Source organism: Triticum aestivum, chromosome 4A, assembly GCF_018294505.1.
Source record: "Triticum aestivum cultivar Chinese Spring chromosome 4A, IWGSC CS RefSeq v2.1, whole genome shotgun sequence".
Lineage (NCBI taxonomy): Eukaryota > Viridiplantae > Streptophyta > Magnoliopsida > Poales > Poaceae > Triticum > Triticum aestivum.
This window is the reverse complement of record NC_057803.1, coordinates 663,646,258-663,658,314: the sequence shown is the minus strand read 5'-3', so window position 1 is coordinate 663,658,314 and position 12,057 is coordinate 663,646,258. Positions and strand designations below refer to the sequence as shown.

At 48.0% G+C, this 12,057-nt stretch overlaps 2 pseudogenes; both read right to left on the bottom strand.

The window, feature by feature from the left end:
- Window positions 1-889: 889 nt before the first annotated feature.
- Window positions 890-2,372, bottom strand: LOC123084227 (aspartyl protease AED1-like; annotated as a pseudogene).
- Window positions 2,373-7,346: 4,974 nt separating this feature from the next.
- Window positions 7,347-8,835, bottom strand: LOC123084226 (aspartyl protease AED1-like; annotated as a pseudogene).
- Between the last annotated feature and the right edge of the window lie 3,222 nt (window positions 8,836-12,057).

The following is a 12,057-nucleotide window of genomic DNA, read 5'->3' as shown; positions in this document are numbered from 1 at the left end:
ATGTCCTCTCGTCAGGAGCCCAAGACAGACTAACATTCCGCAACAGTAATTTGAAGGAAGCAAGTCCATTCGAAGCAGTTAAGGTTAGCCGGCTGCGCAAGCCAGATCGATCCCATCCATCATGCTTCTCCTCCATTTGGTGTTGACACAGTTTTTCTTTCAGATACCGACGTATTCACCCAACACTATTGAGGGGCTACGATCGATAGTAGTGCGTAATAGTGATCGTTAGAGCATCTCCAACAGAAGCGCTATATAAGCGATGCGCGGTATAGAAACTGCTTTTAGCGCGCGGACTCGATTTGAATTCTCCAGCAGCCGCACAAAAAGCACGCGCGCGCTGTAACTAATGCAGCGCGCGCATTAAAAAGGCATCGCGTGCAGCATATTTAGTGCGCCCGGTCACGCGCGCTGCAAACTCTAGGCTGCTGCAGATGGGACCACTTGATTGGAACCACTGAACTCGCGCACGCAACATATTTTGCAGCGCTTGTTGAAGCAAACGTCTTCTAGCACCCTAAGAAAAACTACTTGCGCGCTGTAAACCTTTTTTGGGGGCCGCGCATTGGGCGGCTGTTGGAGATGCTCTTAGCTAGTGAAGTACAATGTATAGTCTAGCGCATCTCTTGTGGTAGCGAATCTAATAAAAGTGATTTGGTGCTGAAGATGTGGGCAAGACCCTTTTTTTTGTTTCTTTAACACACATGCCGTCTCAAGTTGAACATTCAAGGGTAACATTGGAATTCATCATGTTGACTTTGTGACGAGTACAGAGTATAGGACTGTACCATCATTAAGGTAAAAATGTGGAGTAGTCGAGCAGTTAACACCAAACCGATCGTATTTTTGGTAAGCTAGCTCCCGATCGATTGAGGTATAGCTTGAGGAGTCAACTGCAGGCACCTGCCCGGAATCCGAGTCTACCACCCCTAACGTCGTACAACATCTCCAACGTTCTCATTTGGACATTGCCGATGTTCCCGCCGTAACCATCTGGCCCGGACTCGGCAAAGGCCAGACAACCGTCCAACAGAACCCCGTTGGGCACATCGAGGTCGACCGTGACGCCGCCGCTGAACGTGAGAGCGACCTTGGGCACGGTGACATTGCTGTATCCGGTGAAGTTGTAGCATGTCTCGCCCGGGCCGCTTGGGACTAGCGGGTAAGCCGCCATGGCCGCCCGGAACGCGGACTGCAGTTTCGCGTGGGGCGTCGTTGGTAGCTGTGTGATGATATTGCCGCAGTCTACCATCATGCCCCCCTCGAACGCCTTCCGTGGGATGCCGAGTTGCTTCCCGCCTACGCTGATACCGGTGAGCTGCACCACGTAGGGCGTGGCGTAATCCGTGAAGGGGGTCATGGGCGTGAATGAGAAGGCCGAGGTGTTGCTGGGCGCACCAAGAACGAGGAACCCGGTGCCGCTGCTCGCCGGTGGAAGGCAGTAGGAGAAAGAGCCACCGTAGATTGCGGAGCTCTGAACCGGGAGCGACTCGGGCGCGCGGCCGAGTCCGAGAAGGCCGTCGAACTTGTCATTCGGGCCACCCTGCTTGTATCCGCAGCCGAAATGGAAGTCCTTGATGACGACGCCGGGCGCCAGCGTGAGCGCTTCGTTGCTGTACACGCCACTGGTCTTTGACCCTCCTCCGTACTCGACTCGATACCCACACTGGGACTCGGTGCCATTGCCGTTCATGCTGCAACCAATGTTCAAGTGGTGGTCGGACTGGAGGATCTTGCAGACGTCAGAGCCGCAGGCGATGGGATCGTAGGTTGAGGACTTGCGCGGGTCGAACAAGGGATCCTTCTGAGGGTAGCAGTCGCTGGAGTTGCATGGCGCGCACTGCACCCACGACAGGTCGCTGCCGGTGTCCAGGAGGACGACCTGCTCCACGGCCGGCGTGCCCAGGCCCAACGTGACCACGTACTCCTGCGAGTGGACGGAGGTGCCCAGGTACGCCGGGATGCTCACCTTGCCCTCGTACGGCATGGTGGAGCCCCTCGGCGATCTGCTCATGATGTAGTCTGCGCGGACGCGGCTTCTGTGAAGCGCCTCCGCGAAAGATGGCTTGTCGGTGGACTGCGACTTCGCGCAGGGTCCGTGCCTGTGCACCAGCGGTGCAGCGTCGCGGTTTGGCCTCGACGACACTGAAGCATCCGAGTGTCATACTGTTCCCAACATGCAGATCGAAAATTATGCCATGCTCAATTCATGTACCGCCGTACGTACCTGTCAATGTGGAGCAGACATCTTCTGTCTGAAATGATCTGGTTGACACCACAAGGAAGCTTTGCTTACCGTCGCCTGCAGCAGGAATGGAAAGGTAGCTGCCAATTATGACCAGGAGGATGCACAAGAAGACGGGAGAAGCCATTGGACGTTAGTTTACACCAGGGTTTAACCCAGTCTAGGACGCCCTAATTTATAGGGCAACCACACATAGGAATCTATGTGGGACGACTGAACAATCAGGGTAAATGAAAATGGGAAGATTATACCAAGGATGGGGTGGAGCCGTGGATATGTTTACAGCACACTCGTCTTAGCAGTAAGTAGACAAAACAAGGATACTTTCTGTCCTCGAGTTAACCCGCACTCCTTTGTCATGTACGTTCACTGCCCACTTCCTGCCTTGTAACTAGAGTGCAAATATATTATTATCTAAAGAGTAAAATCATATCCCAGTCTCTCGAACTACAAAATTAATGAATACCATGAAAGAAAAGTGTTGATTTAAATCATATCCCTGCTTGATTAATATTGATGATGTGTGTTACAAGAGTAGATCTACCACGAAATCAAGGAGGCTAAACCCTAGAAGCTAGCCTATGGTATGATTGTTCTTCGTCCTACGGACTAAAGCCATTCGGTTTATATAGACACCGGAGAGGGCTAGGGTTACACAGAGTCGGTTACAATGGTAGGAGATCTACATATCCGTATCGCCAAGCTTGCCTTCCACGCCAGGGAAAGTCCCATCCGGACACGGGACGAAGTCTTCAATCCTGTATCTTCATAGTCTTGGAGTCCGGCCGATGATGATAGTCCGGCTATCCGGACACCCCCTAATCCAGGACTCCCTCAGTAGCCCCTGAACCAGGCTTCAATGACGACGAGTCCGGCACGCATGTTGTCTTCGGCATTGCAAGGCGGGTTGTCCCTCCGAATAATTCATAGAAGATTGTGAACACCAGGATAGTGTTCGGCTCTGCAAAATAATTTCCACATACCACCGTAGAGAGAATAATATTTACACAAGTTCAATCTGCTGACGTATTTCGTGACATGACGTCACACCACTACCAAGCCTTTACTCGAATTGTTTTTATTATTCCACCTCAGCGCGTTTAGCGAGGCGGTTTCCTTGGCACGTCTTGTCGAAGCAGAGATCGTGTTCCCCTTATTCCGGGATTCCCATTAATACGGACGTGGGTAACCCAACCGCGCCCGTTGCCACGCCCCCTCACTAGTGCAGAACCGGGCAATAACACCGGTTCGTAAGGCCCTTTAGTGCCGGTTCCATAACCGGCAGTAAAGTGTGGGCACTAAAGGCCCCCCCTTTAGTACCGGTTCAGCACGAACCGGTGCTAAAGGGAAACCACGTGGCACGAGTCAGCTCCAGGGGCCTGGAGCCCTTTAGTACCGGTTGGTAAGACCAACCGGTACTATAAGGTTTGGGGTTTTTTAGTTTTATGATTTCTTTTTCATTTAATTTTGTGTTTCCATTTTAATTCTTTTACGTTTGCTGGTATTTTACGATACTACACATTGTACACGTTATGCATATATATATATATATATATATAGAATTTCTAGTAGAACAAATCATGCATATATATATCATCAATGTCTCACAAACCATCATATTAATTAATTCACATATACACACATGTATAGCTATATACAATTTCTCCTACATATGCATGTTGCCTTCGGAGCCAGTGGCATTAGCCTAATTAGTGCCTTCGGAGCACGATGACAATTGGAAGTGGTTTTCATGGGGGCGGTAGCGGGTAATAGTATTCTCCCTTCGGATTTATGACCTGGTCGAGCAAAAGTACCGCTATTTCCTCTTGAAGTGCTTCTACGCGCTCCGTTTCTAGGAGCTTCGCCCGCACCTCTCTGAGCTGTTAAGAAGGAGATCAATATGTATGTGTATTAGTTGTGTGACTAGATATCGATAATGGTGTAAAAATTGTGAATAGTGTTTTGACAAGCGTACCCATTTCTGTCTTTGAGATTTGCTCCTTTCGGACGCCATCATGCGAATGTTCTCGCAAACGCAAAATGCACACAGATCAGTCCCCTGCGCCTGCTTCAGGGCCTTTACGAGAATGGAATTTGATCAGATAATAATTAGTCAAGCATGATAATTAAAGAGATGGCAGGCAGCTAGCTAGCTAGTACTACTTAATTACTTACCTTGGGTCTTCCCCAGTTACGCTTTTCTTTCCATTCGCCTTCCGTGACGCTGATGAACCTTGCCCAAGCCCTGCCCGCCGACAAAGAAAATGAATAAAGGGGTTATTAAATAGTTCATATCATGAAATGACGAACTAAATAGGCCGAGATATATAGTTAATAATGATTGAAATTACCTGTTGACTATCCCAAACAAGATGTTATAGTCAGTTTATTCTTTGATTAGTGAGTCCAGTATTTCAACTGTTCCGGCGTCAACTTTAATGATACACAAGACCCAGTGAAATCTGCATGCACACACGTTTGCATGTCTTAATTAAGCGGGCATATGTAAGCAAAAACATGTAGCTAGCTAGTAGGCAAAAATAGAGAATTTGTAGTACAAGACAGTGTGACTCACTGGAAGTTGTAAGGAAGTAGTATATCTTCATTGTATTTGAGGCGCTTCAAGAACTCTAGCATGCTGTCCTCTACGGCCTTTTGATGACGTGCATCTATTTTCCATGTGTATTCATTAATGGTGTTTGGGTCAATGAACTCAATGCCATAGCGTCCACCTTTTCTCATTTCATACATCGTGGCCTGATATCAGCCCATCTAGCATGTTTTAAAAAGCCCATTACATGGACTAATAACTATCAAAATCAGTAATTAAGGAGCACTCTCTGCGAAGGCACTCTTACCTCCCAAGGTTGTGAGAAGTGGCGCATATGCAGTGCGCCACTTGTCGCAATCGTGTCGAGGTCTTCAAAACTAGATATCATGTTGATAGGTCTTGACAAACTAATTTGAACAAAAAAATTAGACAAAACTCTGAACCGGCAGTACGTTTTTTTGTCTTTCCTAAAGAGGCATGATTGTGCCTCTTGCGGAAGAATATACGTGCCTCCACGAGAAGTAAACCCGTGCCTCGCACAGAAAAAAAAAAGAAAACACATTTTTTTGTTTCCGAGGGCACATCCATGCCTCTCGCGGAAAGAAATTCATCCCTGTAGCAGAAGCAAAGCCGTGCCTTTCGTGGAAGGGAAACAAACACGTTTATTTTTCCATTTCTGAGTGACACGGCCGCACCTATCGCGGAAGCAAATTCTTGCTCTCGAGGAAGCGGAAAGGGAAAAAAAGAAACTGCATTTTTTTGTTTACGAGAGGTATGATCGTGCCTCTCGCGGAAGGAAAAAACGTGTTTTTTCTCATTTCCGTGAGGCACCCGTGCCTCTCGCGGAAAAAAAATCCATGCAACCCGTGGAAGCAAAACATTGCCTCTTGTGAATGAAAAAAAGGAGAGAAAACACTTTATTTTTTCAGAGAGGTACGCTCGCGGAAGCAAAAGATGCGTTATTTGCGCAGAATTTTTTTGGTCCAAAAGCTAAGAAAGACTAGTGAAAAACTGAAAAATAGATTCAAAAAAAAAACATCGAAAAAGCCAAAGACGAGCGCGGAGAAACAAAAAAAATCCGAAGGGAGTTTCCAGAGCGCGACAAGTGACGGCGGCTGAGAGCGCGTCAAATGACGCGCTCTGAGGCCGTCCCAGTGATCCTTGGGGAGGCTCTCGAAAAAGCGCTCCTTCGTTAGTTGCTGCCAATAACTGTCATTGCTTATTCAAAATATGGTAAAGAGAAATCCCAAGTCCTATTTGGTGCGTTAAGCGCCGGATAGAGTGTATTTTGAATTGGCGCACACCCCCTCTAGTAAACTGATATCTCGATGTGCTGTCAGATGCAGGTTTCTTTTTTCATTGGTTTTTATCATTTTGTTGTCATATTTTGTTTCGTTTTATTTCTCTTTTTTATTATTTTATCAAATTTGAGAACTTTTCCCAATTTCATGAATTATGAAAATTTGGAAAGATTTTTTAGTATTTGTCAAATTTTCATTTCAAATCTGTGAACTTTTCCTTGAATTTGTGAATGTTTCTGAAATTTATAGAAAAATCCAAACTTACGATTTTTTTCAAATCATTTGTTACTTTTTTTCAAATTCGTGGATTTCTTTTCATTTTTGCAAACTTTTCCCAATTATGAACTTTACAAGTCTTGAAATTTTTCAAAATTGTGAACTTTTTTAAAATTTCTGGTTTTTTAAGAAATTTTTGATTTTTTAAAAATTTCATGATTTTTCTCAAAACAATTTAACTTTTTAAAGAATTGAAGTTTTTAGAAATTCTGTGAATGTTTTCCCTTTTTGAAATAGTTGATGGTGAACTCCGAGTGGTCACTTTCAAAGGTTATTTGTGGACCAATCAATGCCGCATGACGATGAGGGTCTTGCGGTGAATGTTTACCCCAGTGTTGAGCCGGTCGAGGCAGAAGATCCAGCCGAACACCCTCGCTCGGCTAGGGACGCGAGAGTCCCAAATATGAGCAAGTGTAGGGTCGGCCAGCTGAGAAGCCAGTGCTCGTAGGCGCCCTTGGTGGAGAAGGCGGCGCCATTATGTAAGGTCTTCACGTCGGAAGCCCAAGACATACTAACATTCTGCAACTGTAATCGCAAGGATGCAAGTTCATTCGAAGCAGTTAAGGTTAGCCGACTACGCAAGCCCAGATCAATTCCATCCATCATGCTTCTCCTCTGCTTGGTGTTGACACAGTTTTTCTTTTAGATACCTCCACATGCGTTGTTACTTAGTACATGCTCTGATTTGGTGCTGAAGATGTGGGCAAGACCGTATATATTTTTATGTTTCTTTAACACACATGCCGTCTCAAGTTAAACTTTCAAGGGAAACATTGGAATTAGACTTTGTGACGAGTACAGAGTATAGGATTGCACCATCATTACGGTAACTTGCATATGATAGTAAGGTAAAAATAACAGCGACGGGATGATCGGATGGGCCATCCAATGTGGAGTAGTCGAGCAGTTACCACCAAACCGATCTTATTTTTGGTAAGCTAGCTCCCGATCGATTGAGGTATAGCTTGAGGAGTCAACTGCAGGCACCTGCCCGAAATCCGAGTCTACCACCCCTAACGTCGTACAACATCTCCAACGTTCTCATTTGGACATTGCCGATGTTCCCGCCGTAACCATCTGGCCCGGACTCGGCGAAGGCCAGACAGCCGTCCAACAGAACCCCGTTGGGCACATCGAGGTCGACCGTGACGCCGCCGCTGAACGTGAGAGCGACCTTGGGCACGGTGACATTGCTGTATCCGGTGAAGTTGTAGCATGTCTCGCCCGGGTCGCTTGGGACGAGTGGGTAAGCTGCCATGGCCGCCCGGAGCGCGGACTGCAGTTTCGCGTGGGCCGTCGTTGGTAGCTGTGTGATGATATTGCCGCAATCTACGATCATGCCCCCCTCCAATGCCTTCCGTGGGATGTGGAGCTGCTTCCCGCCGACACTGATACTGGTGAGCTGCACCACGTAGAACGTGGCGTAATCCATGAAAGGGGTCATGGGCGTGAATGAGAAGGCCGAGGTGTTGCTGGGCGCACCAAGGGCGAGGAACCCGGTGCCGCTGCTCACCGGCGGGAGGCAGTAGGAGAAAGAGCCGCCGTAGACTCCGGAGGTCTGAACCGGGAGTGACTCGGGCGCGCCGCCGAGTCCGAGCAGGCCGTCGAACTTGTCGTTGGGGCCGCCCTGCTTGTATCCGCAGCCGAAATGGAAGTCCTTGATGACGACGCCGGGCGCTAGCGTGAGCGCCTCGTTGCTGTACACGCCACTGGTCTTTGACCCTCCTCCATACTCGACTCGATACCCACAGTGGGACTGGGTGCCATTGCCGTTCATGGTGCAGCCATTGTTCAAGTGGTGGTCGGACTGGAGGATCTTGCAGACGTCAGAGCCGCAGGCGATGGGAGCGTAGGTGGAGGACTTGCGCGGGTCGAACAAGGGATCCTTCTGAGGGTAGCAGTCGCTGGAGTTGCATGGCGCGCACTGCACCCACGACAGGTCGCTGCCAGTGTCGAGGAGGACGACCTGCTCCACGGCCGGCGTGCCCAGGCCCAACGTGACCACGTACTCCTGCGAGTCGACGGAGGTGCCCAGGTACGCCGGGATGCTCACCTTGCCCTCGTCCTGCTCCTGCATCGTGGTGCCCCTCAGCGCTTTGCTCATGATGTAGTCTGCGCGGACGCGGCTTCTGTGAAGCGCCTCCGGGAAAGAAGGCCTGTTGGTGGACTGCGACTTCGCACAGGGTCCGTGCCTGTGCACCAGGGGCGCAGCGGCGCGGTTTGGCCGAGGCGTCACTGAAACTTCCGAGTGTCATACTGTTCCTAATATCCAAATCAAAAATTATGCCATACTCAATTCATGTACCGCTGTATGTACCTGTCGATGTGGAGCAGACATCTTCTGTCTGAAATGACCTGGTTGACACCACAACGAAGTTTTGCTTATCGTCGCCTGCAGCAGAAATACAAAGGTAGCTGCCAAATATGATCAGGAGGATGCACAAGAACACGGGAGAAGCCATTGGAAGTTAGTTTACACCAGGGTTTAACCCAGTCTAGGACGCCCTAATTTATAGAGCAACCACACATAGGAATCTATGTGGGACGACTGAACAATCAGGGGAAATGAAAATGGGAAGATTATACCAAGGATGGGGTGGAGCCGTGGATATGTTTACAGCACACTCGTCTTAGCAGTAAGTAGACAAAACAAGGATACTTTCTGTCCTCGAGTTAACCCGCACTCCTTTGTCATGTACGTTCACTGCCCACTTCCTGCCTTGTAACTATAGTGCAAATATATTCTTATCTTAAGAGTAAAATCATATCCCAGTCTCCCAAATTAATGAATACCATGAAAGAAAAGTGTTGATTAAAATCCTACTCCCTCCGTTCCTAAATATTTGTCTTTTTAGAGATTTCAAATGGACTACCACATACTGATATATATAGACATATTTTAGAGTGTAGAATCACTCATTTTGCTTCGTATGTAGTTACTTGTTGATATATCTAGAAACACAAATATTTAGGAACGGAGGGAGTAAATATTTAATCGTGATCTGACAATCCAGCTTCTAGTCCCTTGGCTTAAACCTTCTACTTTTATAATGCCGTTATTTTGGACCCTATGCTTGTTTGCTAAAACGAGAAAACGGGGAATCTAACACTAATACAATACGGGCTATCAGTCACGGTTTATTTTTTTGGTTGGTCTTTCATGGCGCTCAGGACGCCAGTCACGGTTCTCTAGAATAGTGTCTGGTGCTCTACCAGCACTAACTGTTCGTGCAAAAGGCTTAGTGGAGGTTGTATCCTGCACTGACCAATACCTCTACTTACGGTTCTGAAAGACCGTTAGTGAAGGTGTTGATGAATAAAAAATACATTTATTCAGCCTGCTTTATTAGGAGATTAATGTCAACCAATGGATATTCGTATTGAGAAAGAAGAATGGACGATCGATTGGTATATCGTAGTGAGCAATTAGAATAGACGAATGATGGATATATGTATATATATGGAGCACAAGAGTTTAACTGACAAACATCATAATAGAACTCGCGGTACACACGTAATTAATTAAAGTAACATACATAATAACTAATCGTTGCCATCGTAATAGAACTCACTGTTCTTACTGAGGACTTCATGCATGGTTTCTCAAACCCGCGAATGCGGTGCGGAGGTCCAGCTGTTCTTGATTGATGTCTCTTTTGACCTTGTACACATCTTCCCAGAATCTTCGGAGTTCACACTACTGGAATCCTGTGGTACGCCGAGTGCCACGGACACTCGGCAAAGGGCCGAAAACCGCCAGCAAAGCCTTTGCCGAGTGTCACCCTCGGCAAAAGCCACCCGGCGTACACCTCTTCGGCAAACAGGAGTTTGCCGAGAGCCAGAACACGGGCACTCGACAATGACTTTGCCGAGAGTCAAATAGTATCACTCGGCAAAATAAAGTAGCTAATGGATAGCAAACGGTGACGGCGGTTCCTGACACGTGGGGCCAGGGGGAGCAGGCCGAGGGCCATTTTTGCCGAGCGCCACGCTCGGCAAAGACAGCCAATAGGTGGCTGACACGTGTCAGCACCTGACATGTGGGACCAAGCGAACAGGCCGAGGTCCATCTTTGCCGAGCGCCACTCTCGGCAAAGTCAGCCAATAGGTGGCTGACACGCATCAGCTCCTGACACGTGGGACCAGTCAAACAGTCCGAGTGCCATCTTTGCCGAGCGCCACGCTCAGCAAAGTCAGCCAATAGATGGCTGACGCTATCAGTTCCTGACACGTGGGACCAGGCGAACAGGCCGAGGGCCATCTTTGCCGAGAGCCACGCTCGGCAAAGACAGCCAATAGGTGGCTGGCACGTGTCAGCTCCTGACACGTGGGACCAGGCGAACAGGCCGAGGGCCATCTTTGCCGAGCGCAGCGCTCGGCAAATACAACCAGTAGGTGGCTGACACGTGTCAGCTCCTGACACGTGGGGCGAGGCCGACAGGCCGAGGGCCATCTTTGTCGGGCGCCACTCTCGGCAAAGAGGGCCAACTTTGCCGAGCGCCGCTGTCGGCAAACACTATGTTTGACGAGTGTGACTCCCAGCAAACTCAGCCAATAGGGGAGGGCCACGTCACTTCTCTTAAAAGCCGTGAATATATTTTGCCGAGAGCCACCGTCGGCAATTCTTTTTCCGTTACTGTGAGTCCTCTCGGTAAAGTTGCCAGGAGGGCTACAGGTTATTATCCTTTACCGAGAGGCCTCTCGGTAAAGTTGCCAGGAGGGCTACAGGTTATTATCCTTTACCGAGAGTCCTCTCGGTAAAGGGTGCGTTTTGGTCCAGTTTCACTGTCATTGCCGAGAGCAGCCCTCGGCAATGGTGTGCCCCGGAGCCTTTTTTCCCTATTTCTGTTTCTTTCCTGCAGCAAAACATATACAACAGCAGCATATAGTTCATCACACATAGAACATGTCACATATAGGCATCATTGAACAAAAGAAGCAATGATTGATTCTGAAAAACATTCCACATAAAAGCAATAGTGCATCAAAGCAATAAACCACAAGTTTACAAGTCTCAAGATGCAAGAGTTCTCAACATACAAGGAACAGTTTCAAACATAACATGAAGTTCACGCGATTTTGGAGATCGGAGTGATAACATCGACATTAGGAGGCATCATTCCGTTTGCTGCCCCAACTCCATCAACCGGAGTGATAACATCAACATTAGAAGGCATCATTCCCTTTGCTGCCCCAACTCCACAAACTTGAGGTGGAACTACCGGAACATTGTTCGACTCTTGTGATGGGTTGAGCTATGATGGATTGACCCAATAGTGAGATGAATGCATATGGTAATGCCGAAAATGGTGATAGAAATAGTTTGAACAAAACTCACAATGTTCCACTCTGGCGTCGGTGGCATCTCTGGCACTGGTTGGTCTTGCATGGAATAAAGATTGGCCACCATATGTTGTAAAGACTTCACTAGATCATCTTGTGCCTTCAGCTTGGCCCGGTTTTCATCTCGTTCTTTCTCGGTGTCAATCAGTCGAGTCTACAATATGGCAATGCAAATGTCATTCATGTTGAAATGCAAATATCCTCAATAATGAAGAAGGATCAATGAAGAAGGACCATGAAGGATCAATGAAGAAGCATTGACCTGAATATCCTCAATAATGCTCACGGAATGTGGTACGTGACGCTCTACGGTAGGACTAGAGCCAGTACTCATAGCACGG